The sequence below is a fragment of the Lolium rigidum genome, chromosome 1 (assembly GCF_022539505.1).
Source record: "Lolium rigidum isolate FL_2022 chromosome 1, APGP_CSIRO_Lrig_0.1, whole genome shotgun sequence".
Classification (NCBI taxonomy): domain Eukaryota; kingdom Viridiplantae; phylum Streptophyta; class Magnoliopsida; order Poales; family Poaceae; genus Lolium; species Lolium rigidum.
Window position 1 is genome coordinate 361,762,799 of NC_061508.1, and position 12,196 is coordinate 361,774,994.

The window sequence follows — 12,196 nt, forward strand, 5'->3', positions numbered from 1 at the left end:
CAGAGCGGAGGAGAGGAAACGCCGCGAAGCTCACCACCGGACCCATGCCATGATCAAGACCTGGCGCGTCGCCACCAACATGCCATCCGCCTCCGTCTTCGAAGAAGGCCCCAACCTTCTCACCCTGGTTCGTAGGGTGCCGAACCATCGAAAGGCAGAGCAGCTCTCCCCAGAGCACGCATAGACACCTGGGCCAGCGCTCCAAGAACCATCCCCAAGCACGAGCACCGCACGCGAAATACCACGGGCATCACCGCCGGCCATCGCATCGACCACCCAAAAGACTTCAGCTTCAGGACATCGCTCGCCGAAGAAGACACGGCAAGAAAAGGGCATCCATGTCGTCGTGAACGTCCGGGGCACCCATAGCTGCCGGAAAGGGGACATCTTTCCCCTTTCGCCCAGGCCGAGGGCGCCGACCCGCCGACAAGCCACCGCACCAGCCGAGCACCACCACACTTCGCCACAAGGAACGCCGCCACCTGCGGGCCTGGAAACACACGCAACACAACCACCTTCCGTCGTCCCAAGGCAGCGCCTTCAAGGAGAACACGACACTCGAACGCCGTCGCCGCCCAATCCAGAGATTTGGGTTTTCACCCGGGCACAGAGGAAGGAGGGAGGGGGATGTACCTCAGCGTCGCCTCCAAGGAGGAAGACGGCGTCCGAAACGTCGCCGACGCCGTGGCCGCCACCGCCGGCCAAAGATCTCTCCCGGCCAGAGCCCCGGACCCTGCCACCCCAACACATCACCCAGACGAGAACGTCAAGATGCCCTTGGGATGGGTACCACGCGGAGCAGGCCGCCGTCTTCAGAGCAGACTCGGAGGTCGACGGGGCAACCACCGCGACGCGAGCAACCTCCACCGCCTCCACGCCGCCCGCGCGACCAAGGAGGCGGTCAGCAGCACCGGCAAACGCCCCCCGCCGTCCGGGACTGCGCCGCCCTCACCGAGCAGAGGCCGCTGATGCGCGTGATGCACACGTCCGTTGGGAACCCCAAGAGGAAGGTGTGATGCGCACAGCAGCAAGTTTTCCCTCAGAAAGAAACCAAGGTTATCGAACCAGTAGGAGTCAAGGAACACGTGAAGGTTGTTGGTGGAGGAGTGTAGTGCGGCGCAACACCAGTGAAACCGGCACCAACGTGGAACCTGCACAACACAATCAAGATACTTTGCCCCAACGTAACAGTGAGGTTGTCAATCTCACCGGCTTGCTGAAAACAAAGGATTAAACGTATTGTGTGGAAGAAGATGTTTGTTTGCAAAGAACAGTAGAGAACAATGATTGCAGTAGATTGTATTCAGATGTAAAAGAATGGACCGGGGTCCACAGTTCACTAGTGGTGTCTCTCCAATAAGATAAATAACATGATGGGTGAACAAATTACAGGTGGGCAATTGACAAATAAAGATTCAATACATATCATGATGATCACTATGAGATTTAATCAGGGCATTACGACAAAGAACATAGACCGCCATCCAGGCATGCATCTATGCCTAAATAGTCCACCTTCGGGTTAGCATCCGCACCCCTCCGAGTATTAAGTTGCAAACAACAGACAATTGCATTAAGTACGGTGCGTAATGTAATCAACACAAATATCCTTAGACAAAGCATTGATGTTTTATCCCTAGTAGCAACAGCACATCCACAACCTTAGAACTTTCTGTCACTGTCCCAGATTCAATGGAGGCATGAACCCACTATCGAGCATAAATACCCCCTCTTGGAGTTACAAGTATCAACTTGGCCAGAGCCTCTACTAGCAACGAAGAGCATGCAAGAACATAAACAACACATATATGATAGATTGATAATCAACTTGACATAATATTCCATATTCATCGGATCCCACCAAACACAACATGTAGGATTACAAATAGATGATCTTGATCATGTTAGGCAGCTCACAAGATCTAAACATGATAGCACAAGAGGAGAAGACAACCATCTAGCTACTGCTATGGACCCATAGTCCAAGGATGAACTACTCACGCATCAATCTGGAGGCGGGCATGATGATGTAGAGCCCTCCGGTGATGATTCCCCTCACCGGCAGGGTGCCGGAGGCGATCTCCTGAATCCCCCGAGATGGGATTGGCGGTGGCGGCGTCTCTGGAAGTATTTCCGTATCGTGGCTCTCGGTACAGGGGTATTCACGACGAAGGCTATAAGTAGGCGGAAGGGTAGGTCAGGAGGCGGCGCGAGGGGCCCACCCCATAGGGCGGCGCGGCCCTATGGTGGCGGCGCCTCGTCGCCCCACTTCGTAATCCCTTCGGTCTTCCGGAAGCTTCGTGGAAAAATAAGACCCTGGACTTTGATTTCGTCCAATTCCGAGAATATTTCCTTTGTAGGATTTCTGAAACCAAAAACAGCAGAAAACAGCAACTGGCGCTTCGGCATCTTGTTAATAGGTTAGTACCGGAAAATGCATAATAATGATGTAAAGTATGTATAAAACATGTGAGTATTGTCATAAAAGTAGCATGGAACATAAGAAATTATAGATACGTTGGAGACGTATCAAGCATCCCCAAGCTTAGTTCCTACTCGCCATCGAGTAGGTAAACGATAACAACAAATAATTTCTGAAGTGACATGCTACCAACATAACCTTGATCAACATTATTGTAAAGTATATGAGATGGATGGAGTGATTCGAAGCAAAAGATTGCTAACAAAAGATAATGACTAAACAATTGAATCATATATCAAAACTTTCATGAATAATACTTTCAAGACAAGTATCAATAAGACTTGCATAAGAGCTAACTCATAAAGCAATAAATTCAAAGTAGAATGCATTGAAGCAACACAAAGGATGATTAAGTTTCAGCGATTGCTTTCAACTTGTAACATGTATATCTCATGGATATTTGTCAACATAGAGTAATATAACAAGTGCAATAAGTAATCATGTGAGAATCAATGAACACAGTTAACACAAGTGTTTGCTTCTAAGATAGAAAGAAGTAGGTAAACTGACTCAACATAAAGTAAAAGAATGGCCCTTCGCAGAGGGAAGCATGGATTACTATTTTTGTGCTAGAGCTTTTATTTTGAAAACATGGAAACAATTTTGTCAACGGTAGTAATAATTCATATGTGTTATGCATAATACTTCCTACAAGTTGCAAGCCTCATGCATAGAATACCAATAGTGCCCGCACCTTGTCCTAATTAGCTTGGATTTACATGGATTATCATTGCATAACATATGTTTTAACCAAGTGTCACAAAGGGGTACCTCTATGCCGCCTTTACAAAGGTCCAAGGAGATCAATCGCATTTGATTTCTCGTTTTTAATAGATCTCAACTTAGGACATCCATACCGGGACAACATAGACAACGAGATAATGGACTCCTCTTTAATGCATAAGCATTCAACAACAAATAATATTCTCATAAGAGATTGAGGATGAATGTCCAAACTGAAAAATTCCACCATGATACATGGCTTTGGTTAGCGGCCCAATGTTCTTCTCTAACATATGCATACTCAAACCATTTGATCATGATAAATCACCCTTACTTTAGACAAGACGAACATGCATAACATCTCACATGATATCCAACAAAGGTAAAAAGTTGATGGCGTCCCCAGAAACATGGTTACCGCTCAACAAGCAACTTATAAGAACTAAGACACAAAGCTACATGTTCATCACCACAATAGTTTTTAAGCTATTTTTCCCATGAGCTATATATTGCAAAGACAAATGAATGGAATTTTAAAGGTAGCACTCAAGTAATTTACTTTGGAATGGAAGAAAAATACCACATAGTAGGTAGATATGGTGGACACAAATGACATGGGTTTTGGCTCAAGGTGTTTGGATGCACGAGAAGCATTTCCTCTCAGTACAAGGCTTTGGCTAGCAAGGTTGTTTGAGGAAAACACAAGTATGAATAGGTACAACAAAACTTACACAAGAACATATTGAAAGCATTATAAGACTCTACACTGTCTTCCTTGTTGTTCAAACACTTTACCAGAAAATATCTAGACTTAGAGAGACCAATCATGCAAACCAAATTTTAACAAGCTCCACGGTAGTTCTCCACTAATAGATTAAACTACATGATGCAAGAGCTTAAACATTATCTAATGAGAGCTCAAAACAATTGCCAAGTATCAAGTTATTCCAAACCATATGAAGCATTTTCTGATTCCAACCAAATAGCAATCAACGAAGCAATTTTCAGCCTTCGCCATGAACATTAAAGCATAACTAAGAACACAAGTGTTCCATATGAAAAAGCGGAGCGTAATATCTCCAATACAAGGATGGCGGGATCCAACTTTATTCAAACCAAACAAAAATAAAAGCAAAAAGACGCTCCAAGTAAAGAACATAAGATGTGATGGAATAAAAATATAGTTTCACTAGAAGTGACCTGATAAGTTGTCGATGAAGAAGGGGATGCCTTGGGCATCCCCAAGCTTAGATGCTTGAGTCTTCTTAAAACATGCAGGGATGAACCACCGGGCATCCCCAAGCTTAGACTTTTCACTCTTCTTGATCATATTGTATCATCCTCTTCTCTTGACCCTTGAAAACTTCCTCCACACCAAACTTAAAGCAAACTCATTAGAGGGTTAGTGCATAATCAAAAATTCATATATTCAGAGGTGACATAATCATTCTTAACACTTCTGGACATTGCACAAAGCTACTGAAAATTAATGGAACAAAGAAACTCATTCAACATAGCAAAAGAGGCAATGCGAAATAAAAGGCAGAATCTGTCAAAACAGAACAGTCCGTAAAGACGAATTTTCCAGAGGCACTTAACTTGCTCAAACGGAAAAACTCAAAACTAATGAAAGTTGCGTACATATCTGAGGATCGCACACGTAAATTGGCAGATTTTTCTGATTTTTCTACAGAGAGTTCTACGCAAATTCGTGACAGGCAACAATTCTGTTTCTGCGCAGCAATCCAAATCTAGCATCAACTTTACTATAGAGACTTTACTTGGCACAAAAAACATGATAAGGAGAGGTTGCTACAGTAGTAACAACTTCCAAGACTCAACAATACAGTAATAAAAATAAAATCATGGGTTATCTCCCAAGAAGTGCTTTCTTTATAGCCATTAAGATGGGCTCAGTAATTTTAATGATGCTCTCATGCGAATAGAAAATGAAGCAAAAGGAGCATCAAGAAGCAAATTCAAAACACATTTAAGCCTAATCCACTTCCTATGCATAGGAATCTCGTACACAAATAAATTCATGAAGAACAAAGTGACAAACATAGGAAGATAAAACACGAGTAACTTCAAAATTTTCAGCATGTAGAGAGGTGTTTTAGTATCATGAAAATTTCTACAACCATATTTTCCTCTCTCATAATAATTTCCAGTAGCATCATGAACAAACTCAACAATATAACTATCACATAAAGCATTTTTATCCACATGCATAAAAGTATCATTACTCTCCACATAAGCATAATCAGTTTTATTAGTAATAGTGGGAGTAAAACTATCACATCCATCATTATAATCATCATAAATTGGAGGCATAGAATAATCATAATGAATTTTATCCTCAATAGTAGATGGACTGAAAATATCATATTCATCATTGCAAACATCATATATAGGAGGCATATCAACATAAACTTTCTCTTCCATACCCGAAGGACTAAAGAGATCATTTTCATCAAAACCGACCTCCCCAAGCTTAAATTCTTCCATAGCATTAGCAATAATAGTGTTCAAAGAGTTCATGCTAAAAACATTGCTACAACTATTTTGCAAACAAAGTTCCATGGTTTTTTTTAATTTTCTCTTCAAACACCTCATGTCCTAACTCAAGATAAATACTATAAAGATCTCTATTTTTTTTGTTGTTTTCCATTAAGCCTAACTAGTGAAATCACACAACTTAGTGTTCTCAGGAGTTTTCATTTTAGCAGTAATAAAAGTAAACTAAGCAAACATAATTAAATAAAGTAAAAAACAAGTAACTAATTTTTTGTGTTTTTGATATAAAGCAAACAAGACAGAAAATAAAGTAAAGTAAAGCAAGACAAAAACAAAGTAAAGAGATTGGATGTGAAAGACTCCCCTTGTAGCGTGTCTTGATCTCCCCGGCAACGGCGCCAGAAAACAGTTGCTGGCGTGCAATTGACGTGGGAGTTAGAAATCTTTGTGGAGTAACTTTTCTTCAGTTTTCCCGGCAACGGCGCCAGAAAACAGTCTTGATGCGCGTGATGCACACGTCCGTTGGGAACCCCAAGAGGAAGGTGTGATGCGCACAGCAGTCAGAAAGAAACCAAGGTTATCGAACCAGTAGGAGTCAAGGAACACGTGAAGGTTGTTGGTGGAGGAGTGTAGTGCGGCGCAACACCAGTGAAACCGGCGCCAACGTGGAACCTGCACAACAAAATCAAGATACTTTGCCCCAACGTAACAGTGAGGTTGTCAATCTCACCGGCTTGCTGAAAACAAAGGATTAAACGTATTGTGTGGAAGATGATGTTTGTTTGCAAAGAACAGTAGAGAACAATGATTGCAGTAGATTGTATTCAGATGTAAAAGAATGGACCAGGATCCACAGTTCACTAGTGGTGTCTCTCCATTAAGATAAATAACATGCTGGGTGAACAAATTACAGGTGGGCAATTGACAAATAAAGATTCAATACATATCATGATGATCACTATGAGATTTAATCAGGGCATTACGACAAAGAACATAGACCGCCATCCAGCATGCATCTATGCCTAAATAGTCCACCTTCGGGTTAGCATCCGCACCCCGTCCAGTATTAAGTTGCAAACAACAGACAATTGCATTAAGTACGGTGCGTAATGTAATCAACACAAATATCCTTAGACAAAGCATTGATGTTTTATCCCTAGTAGCAACAGCACATCCACAACCTTCGAACTTTCACGTCATCTGTCCCGCATTCAATGGAGGCATGAACCCACTATCGAGCATAAATACCCCCTCTTGGAGTTACAAGTATCAACTTGGCCAGAGCCTCTACTAGCAACGGAGAGCATGCAAGAACATAAACAACACATATATGATAGATTGATAATCAACTTGACATAATATTCCATATTCATCGGATCCCACCAAACACAACATGTAGGATTACAAATAAATGATCTTGATCATGTTAGGCAGCTCACAAGATCTAAACATGATAGCACAAGAGGAGAAGACAACCATCTAGCTACCGCTATGGACCCATAGTCCAAGGATGAACTACTCACGCATCAATCCGGAGGCGGGCATGATGATGTAGAGCCCTCCGGTGATGATTCCCCTCTCCGGCAGGGTGCCGGAGGCGATCTCCTGAATCCCCCGAGATGGGATTGGCGGTGGCGGCGTCTCTGGAAGTATTTCCGTATCGTGGCTCTCGGTACAGGGGTATTCGCGACGAAGGCTATAAGTAGGCGGAAGGGTAGGTCAGGAGGCGGCGCGAGGGGCCCACCCCATAGGGCGGCGCCCCCCATAGGGCGGCTGATGCGCGTAAATGTACACGTCCGTTGGGAACCCCAAGAGGAAGGTATGATGCGCACAGTGGCAAGTTTTCCCTCAGAAAGAAACCAAGGTTTAATCGAACCAGGAGGAGCCAAGAAGCACGTTGAAGGTTGATGGTCGCGAAATGTGATGCGGCGCAACACCAGGGATTCCGGCGCCAACGCGGAACCCGCACAACACAACCAAAGTACTTTGCCCCAACGAAACAGTGAGGTTGTCAATCTCACCGGCTTGTCGTAACAAAGGATTAAGCGTATCGAGTGGAAGATGTTTGCAAGAAAATAATAAAACACAAGTATTGCGATAAATTGTATGCTATGTAAAGAATAGGACCGGGATCCACGAGTTCACTAGAGGTGTCTCTCCCATAAGATAAAAGCATGTTGGGTGAACAAATTACAGTCGGGCAATTGACAAATAGAGAAAGGCATAACAATGCATATACATGATATGATAAATATAGTGAGATTTAATTGGGCATTACGACAAAGTACATAGACCGCCATCCAAGCTGCATCTATGCCTAAAAAGTCCACCTTCAGGTTATCGTCCGAACCCCCTCCAGTATTAAGTTGCAAAGCAACAGACAATTGCATTAAGTATGGTGCGTAATGTAATCAACAACTACATCCTTAGACATAGCATCAATGTTTTATCCCTAGTGGCAACGAGCACAACACAACCTTAGAACTTTCTGTCATCGTCCCAGGTGTAAATGCGGGCATGAACCCACTATCGAGCATAAATACTCCCTCTTGGAGTTAAGAGTAAAAACTTGGCCAGAGCCTCTACTAGTAACGGAGAGCATGCAAGATCATAAACAACACATGAACAATAGATTGATAATCACCATAATCATAGTACTCACTATCCATCGGATCCCGACAAACACAACATATAGAATTACATATAGATGATCTTGATCATGTTAGGCAGCTCACAAGATCTAACAATGAAGCACAACAAGGAGAAGACGACCATCTAGCTACTGCTATGGACCCATGGTCCAGGGGTGGACTACTCACTCATCACTCCGGAGGCGACCATGGCGGTGTAGAGTCCTCCGGGAGATGAATCCCCTCTCCGGCGGAGTGCCGGAGGCGATCTCCGAATCCCCCGAGATGGGATTCGCGGCGGCGGCGTCTCCGTAAGGTTTTCCGTATCGTGGCTCTCGGTGCCGGGGTTTTCGCGACGGAAGCTTTAAGTAGGCGGAGGGTCAACGCGAGGGGCCACACGAGGGGCCCGGGGGATAGGTCGGCGCGGCCGGGGCTTGGGCCGCGCCGGCCACCCCCCGGCTGCCTCGTGGCCCCACTTCGTTAGGTCTTCGGTCTTCCGGAAGCTTCGTGCAAAAATAGGACCCCGGGCGAAAGTTTCGTCCAATTCCGAGAATATTTCTTTACTAGGATTTCTGAAACCAAAAACAGCGAGAAAACGACAAGCGGCTCTTCGGCATCTTGTTAATAGGTTAGTTCCGGAAAATGCATAAATATGACATATAATGTGCATAAAACATGTAGGTATCATCAATAAAGTAGCATGGAACATAAGAAATTATCGATACGTTGGAGACGTATCAGCATCCCCAAGCTTAGTTCCGCTCGTCCCGAGCGGGTAAAACGATAACAAAGATAATTTCGAAGTGACATGCCATCATAATCTTGATCATACTATTTGTAAACATATGTAATGAATGCAGCGATCAAAGCAAAGGTAATGACATGAGTAAACAAGCTCGAATCATATGACAAAGACTTTTCATGAATAGTACTTCAAGACAAGCATCAATAAGTCTTGCATAAGAGTTAACTCATAAAGCAATAAATCAAAGTAAAGGTGTTGAAGCAACACATAGGAAGATTAAGTTTCAGCGGTTGCTTTCAACTTATAACATGTATATCTCAGGGATATTGTCAACATAAAGTAATATAACAAGTGCAATATGCAAATATGTAGGAATCAATACACAGTTCACACAAGTGTTTGCTTCTTAGGTGGAAGGAGATAGGTAGACTGACTCAACAATAAAAATAAAAGAATGGTCCTTCAAAAGGAAAGCATCGATTGCTTGTATTTGTGCTAGAGCTTTTATTTTGAAAACATGAAACAATTTTGTCAACGGTAGTAATAAAGCATATGAGTTATGAAAATTATATCTTACAAGTTGCAAGCCTCATGCATAGTATACTAATAGTGCCCGCACCTCGTCCTACTTAACTTGGACTACCGGATCTTCGCATGCCATGTTTCAACCAAGTGTCACAAAGGGGTACCTCCATGCCGCTTCGTACAAAGGTCTAAGGAGAATGCTCGCATTTCGGATTTCTCGCTTTTGATTATTCTCAACTTAGACATCCATACCGGGACAACATGGACAACAGATAATGGACTCCTCTTAAATGCATAAGCATGTAGCAATGATTATTGTTCTCATATGAGATTGAGGATATATGTCCAAAACTGAAACTTCAACCATGGTTCATGGCTTTAGTTAGCGGCCCAATGTTCTTCTCTAACAATTTTGCATGCTCCAACCACTAAAATGATAGACCTTCGGACAAGACGGACATGCATAGCAACTCACATGATATTCAACAATAGTTGATGGCGTTCCCCGAAGCATGGTTATCGCGCAACAAGCAACTTAATAAAATATAAAGTGCATAAGTACATATTCAATACTACGATAGTTTTTAAGGCTATTTTGTCCCATGAGCTATATATTGCATAGGTGAATGATGGAATTTTAAAGGTAGCACTCAAGCAATTTACTTTGGAATGGCGGAGAAATACCATGTAGTAGGTAGGTATGGTGGACACAAATGGCATAGTAGTTGGCTCAAGGATTTTGGATGCATGAGAAGTATTCCCTCTCGATACAAGGTTTAGGCTAGCAAGGTTATTTGAAGCAAACTCAAGGATGAACAAGTGCAGCAAGACTCACATAAAAGACATATTGTAAACATTATAAGACTCTACACCGTCTTCCTTGTTGTTCAAAACTCAATACTAGATATTATCTAGACCTTAGAGAAACCAAATATGCAAACCAAATTTTAGCAAGCTCTATGTATTTCTTCATTAATGGGTGCAAAGTATATGATGCAAGAGCTTAAACATGAGCACAACAATTACCAAGTATCACCTTATCCAAGACATTTTAGAATTACTACATGTAGCATTTTCCAATTCCAACCATATAACAATTTAACGAAGAAGAAACTTCGCCATGAACATTATGAGTAAAGCCTAAGGACACATGTGTCCATATGCAACAGCGGAGCGTGTCTCTCTCCCACAAAGTGAATGCTAGGATCCATCTTATTCAAACAAAAACAAAAACGAAAACAAACCGACGCTCCAAGTAAAGAACACAAGATGTGATTGAATAAAAATATAGTTTCAGGGGAGGAACCTGATGATGTTGTCGATGAAGAAGGGGATGCCTTGGGCATCCCCAAGCTTAGAAGCTTGAGTCTTCTTAAAATATGCAGGGGTGAACCACGGGGGCATCCCCAAGCTTAGAGCTTTCACTCCTCTTGATCATAGTATATCATACTCCTCTCTTGACCCTTGAAAACTTCCTTCACACCAAACTTCAAGCAAACTCATTAGAGGGTTAGTGCACAATTAATAATTCACATATTCAGAGGTGACACAATCATTATTTTCACTTCTGGACATTGCATAATGCTACTGGACATTAGTGGATCAAAGAAATAAATCCAATATAGCAAAAGAGGCAATGCGAAATAAAAGGCAGAATCTGTCAAAAACAGAACAGTCCGTAAAGACGAATTTAAAGATGGCACCAGACTTGCTCAAATGGAAAAACTCAAAACTAATGAAAGTTGCGTACATATCTGAGGATCACGCTCGTAAATTGGCAGATTTTTTCGAATTTTCTACAGAGGACTGTGCCCAGATTCGTGACAGACAGCAATGCTGTTTCTGCGCAGTAATCCCAAATATAACATCAACTTTGACATAGAAACTTTACTTGGCACAAAAACATGATAAGGAGAGGTTGCTACAGTAGTAAACAACTTCCAAGACTCAACAAAACAAAAAATTGCTGTAGGTAAAAACATGGGTTGTCTCCCATAAGCGCTTTTCTTTAACGCCTTTCAGCTAGGCGCAGAAAGTGCAAATCAAGTAACATCGAGAGATGAAGCATTGACATCATTACCTTGAGAGCTGGGAGTTTTCTCAACAATGCATTGTATCTGGTCTATATAAGTTTTAGCGTCTCCCTTTTCATTAGTCTTAGGCTTGCTACTCTCATCGAACAAATTTTCAGGAACAAGCCAAGCATAGTTATTTTCTAGTGCATCATTCATAGCTAGGAGTTTACATGGTATTGGTGCTTTGATTTCCCCTCCATCATTAATGTTATTAGTGTACATTATTCTATCCATGTCCATTTTTTCAAGGAGACCAATAAAATTGGTATGAGAACCTAGCATATTAAATTTAGCAAAAACCTTTCTAGCCTCTCTTGCTAGACCACCAAATTCTCTAAGAAGGGTTTCTAAAACAAAATCTTTCTTTTCCCCTTCTTCCATATCACCAAGTGTAAAAAACATGTGTTGGATTATAGGATTGAGATTAACAAATTTAGTTTCCAACCTGCGAACTAAAGCAGCAGCAGCAATTTCATAGGTAGGTGCAAGTTCTACCAAG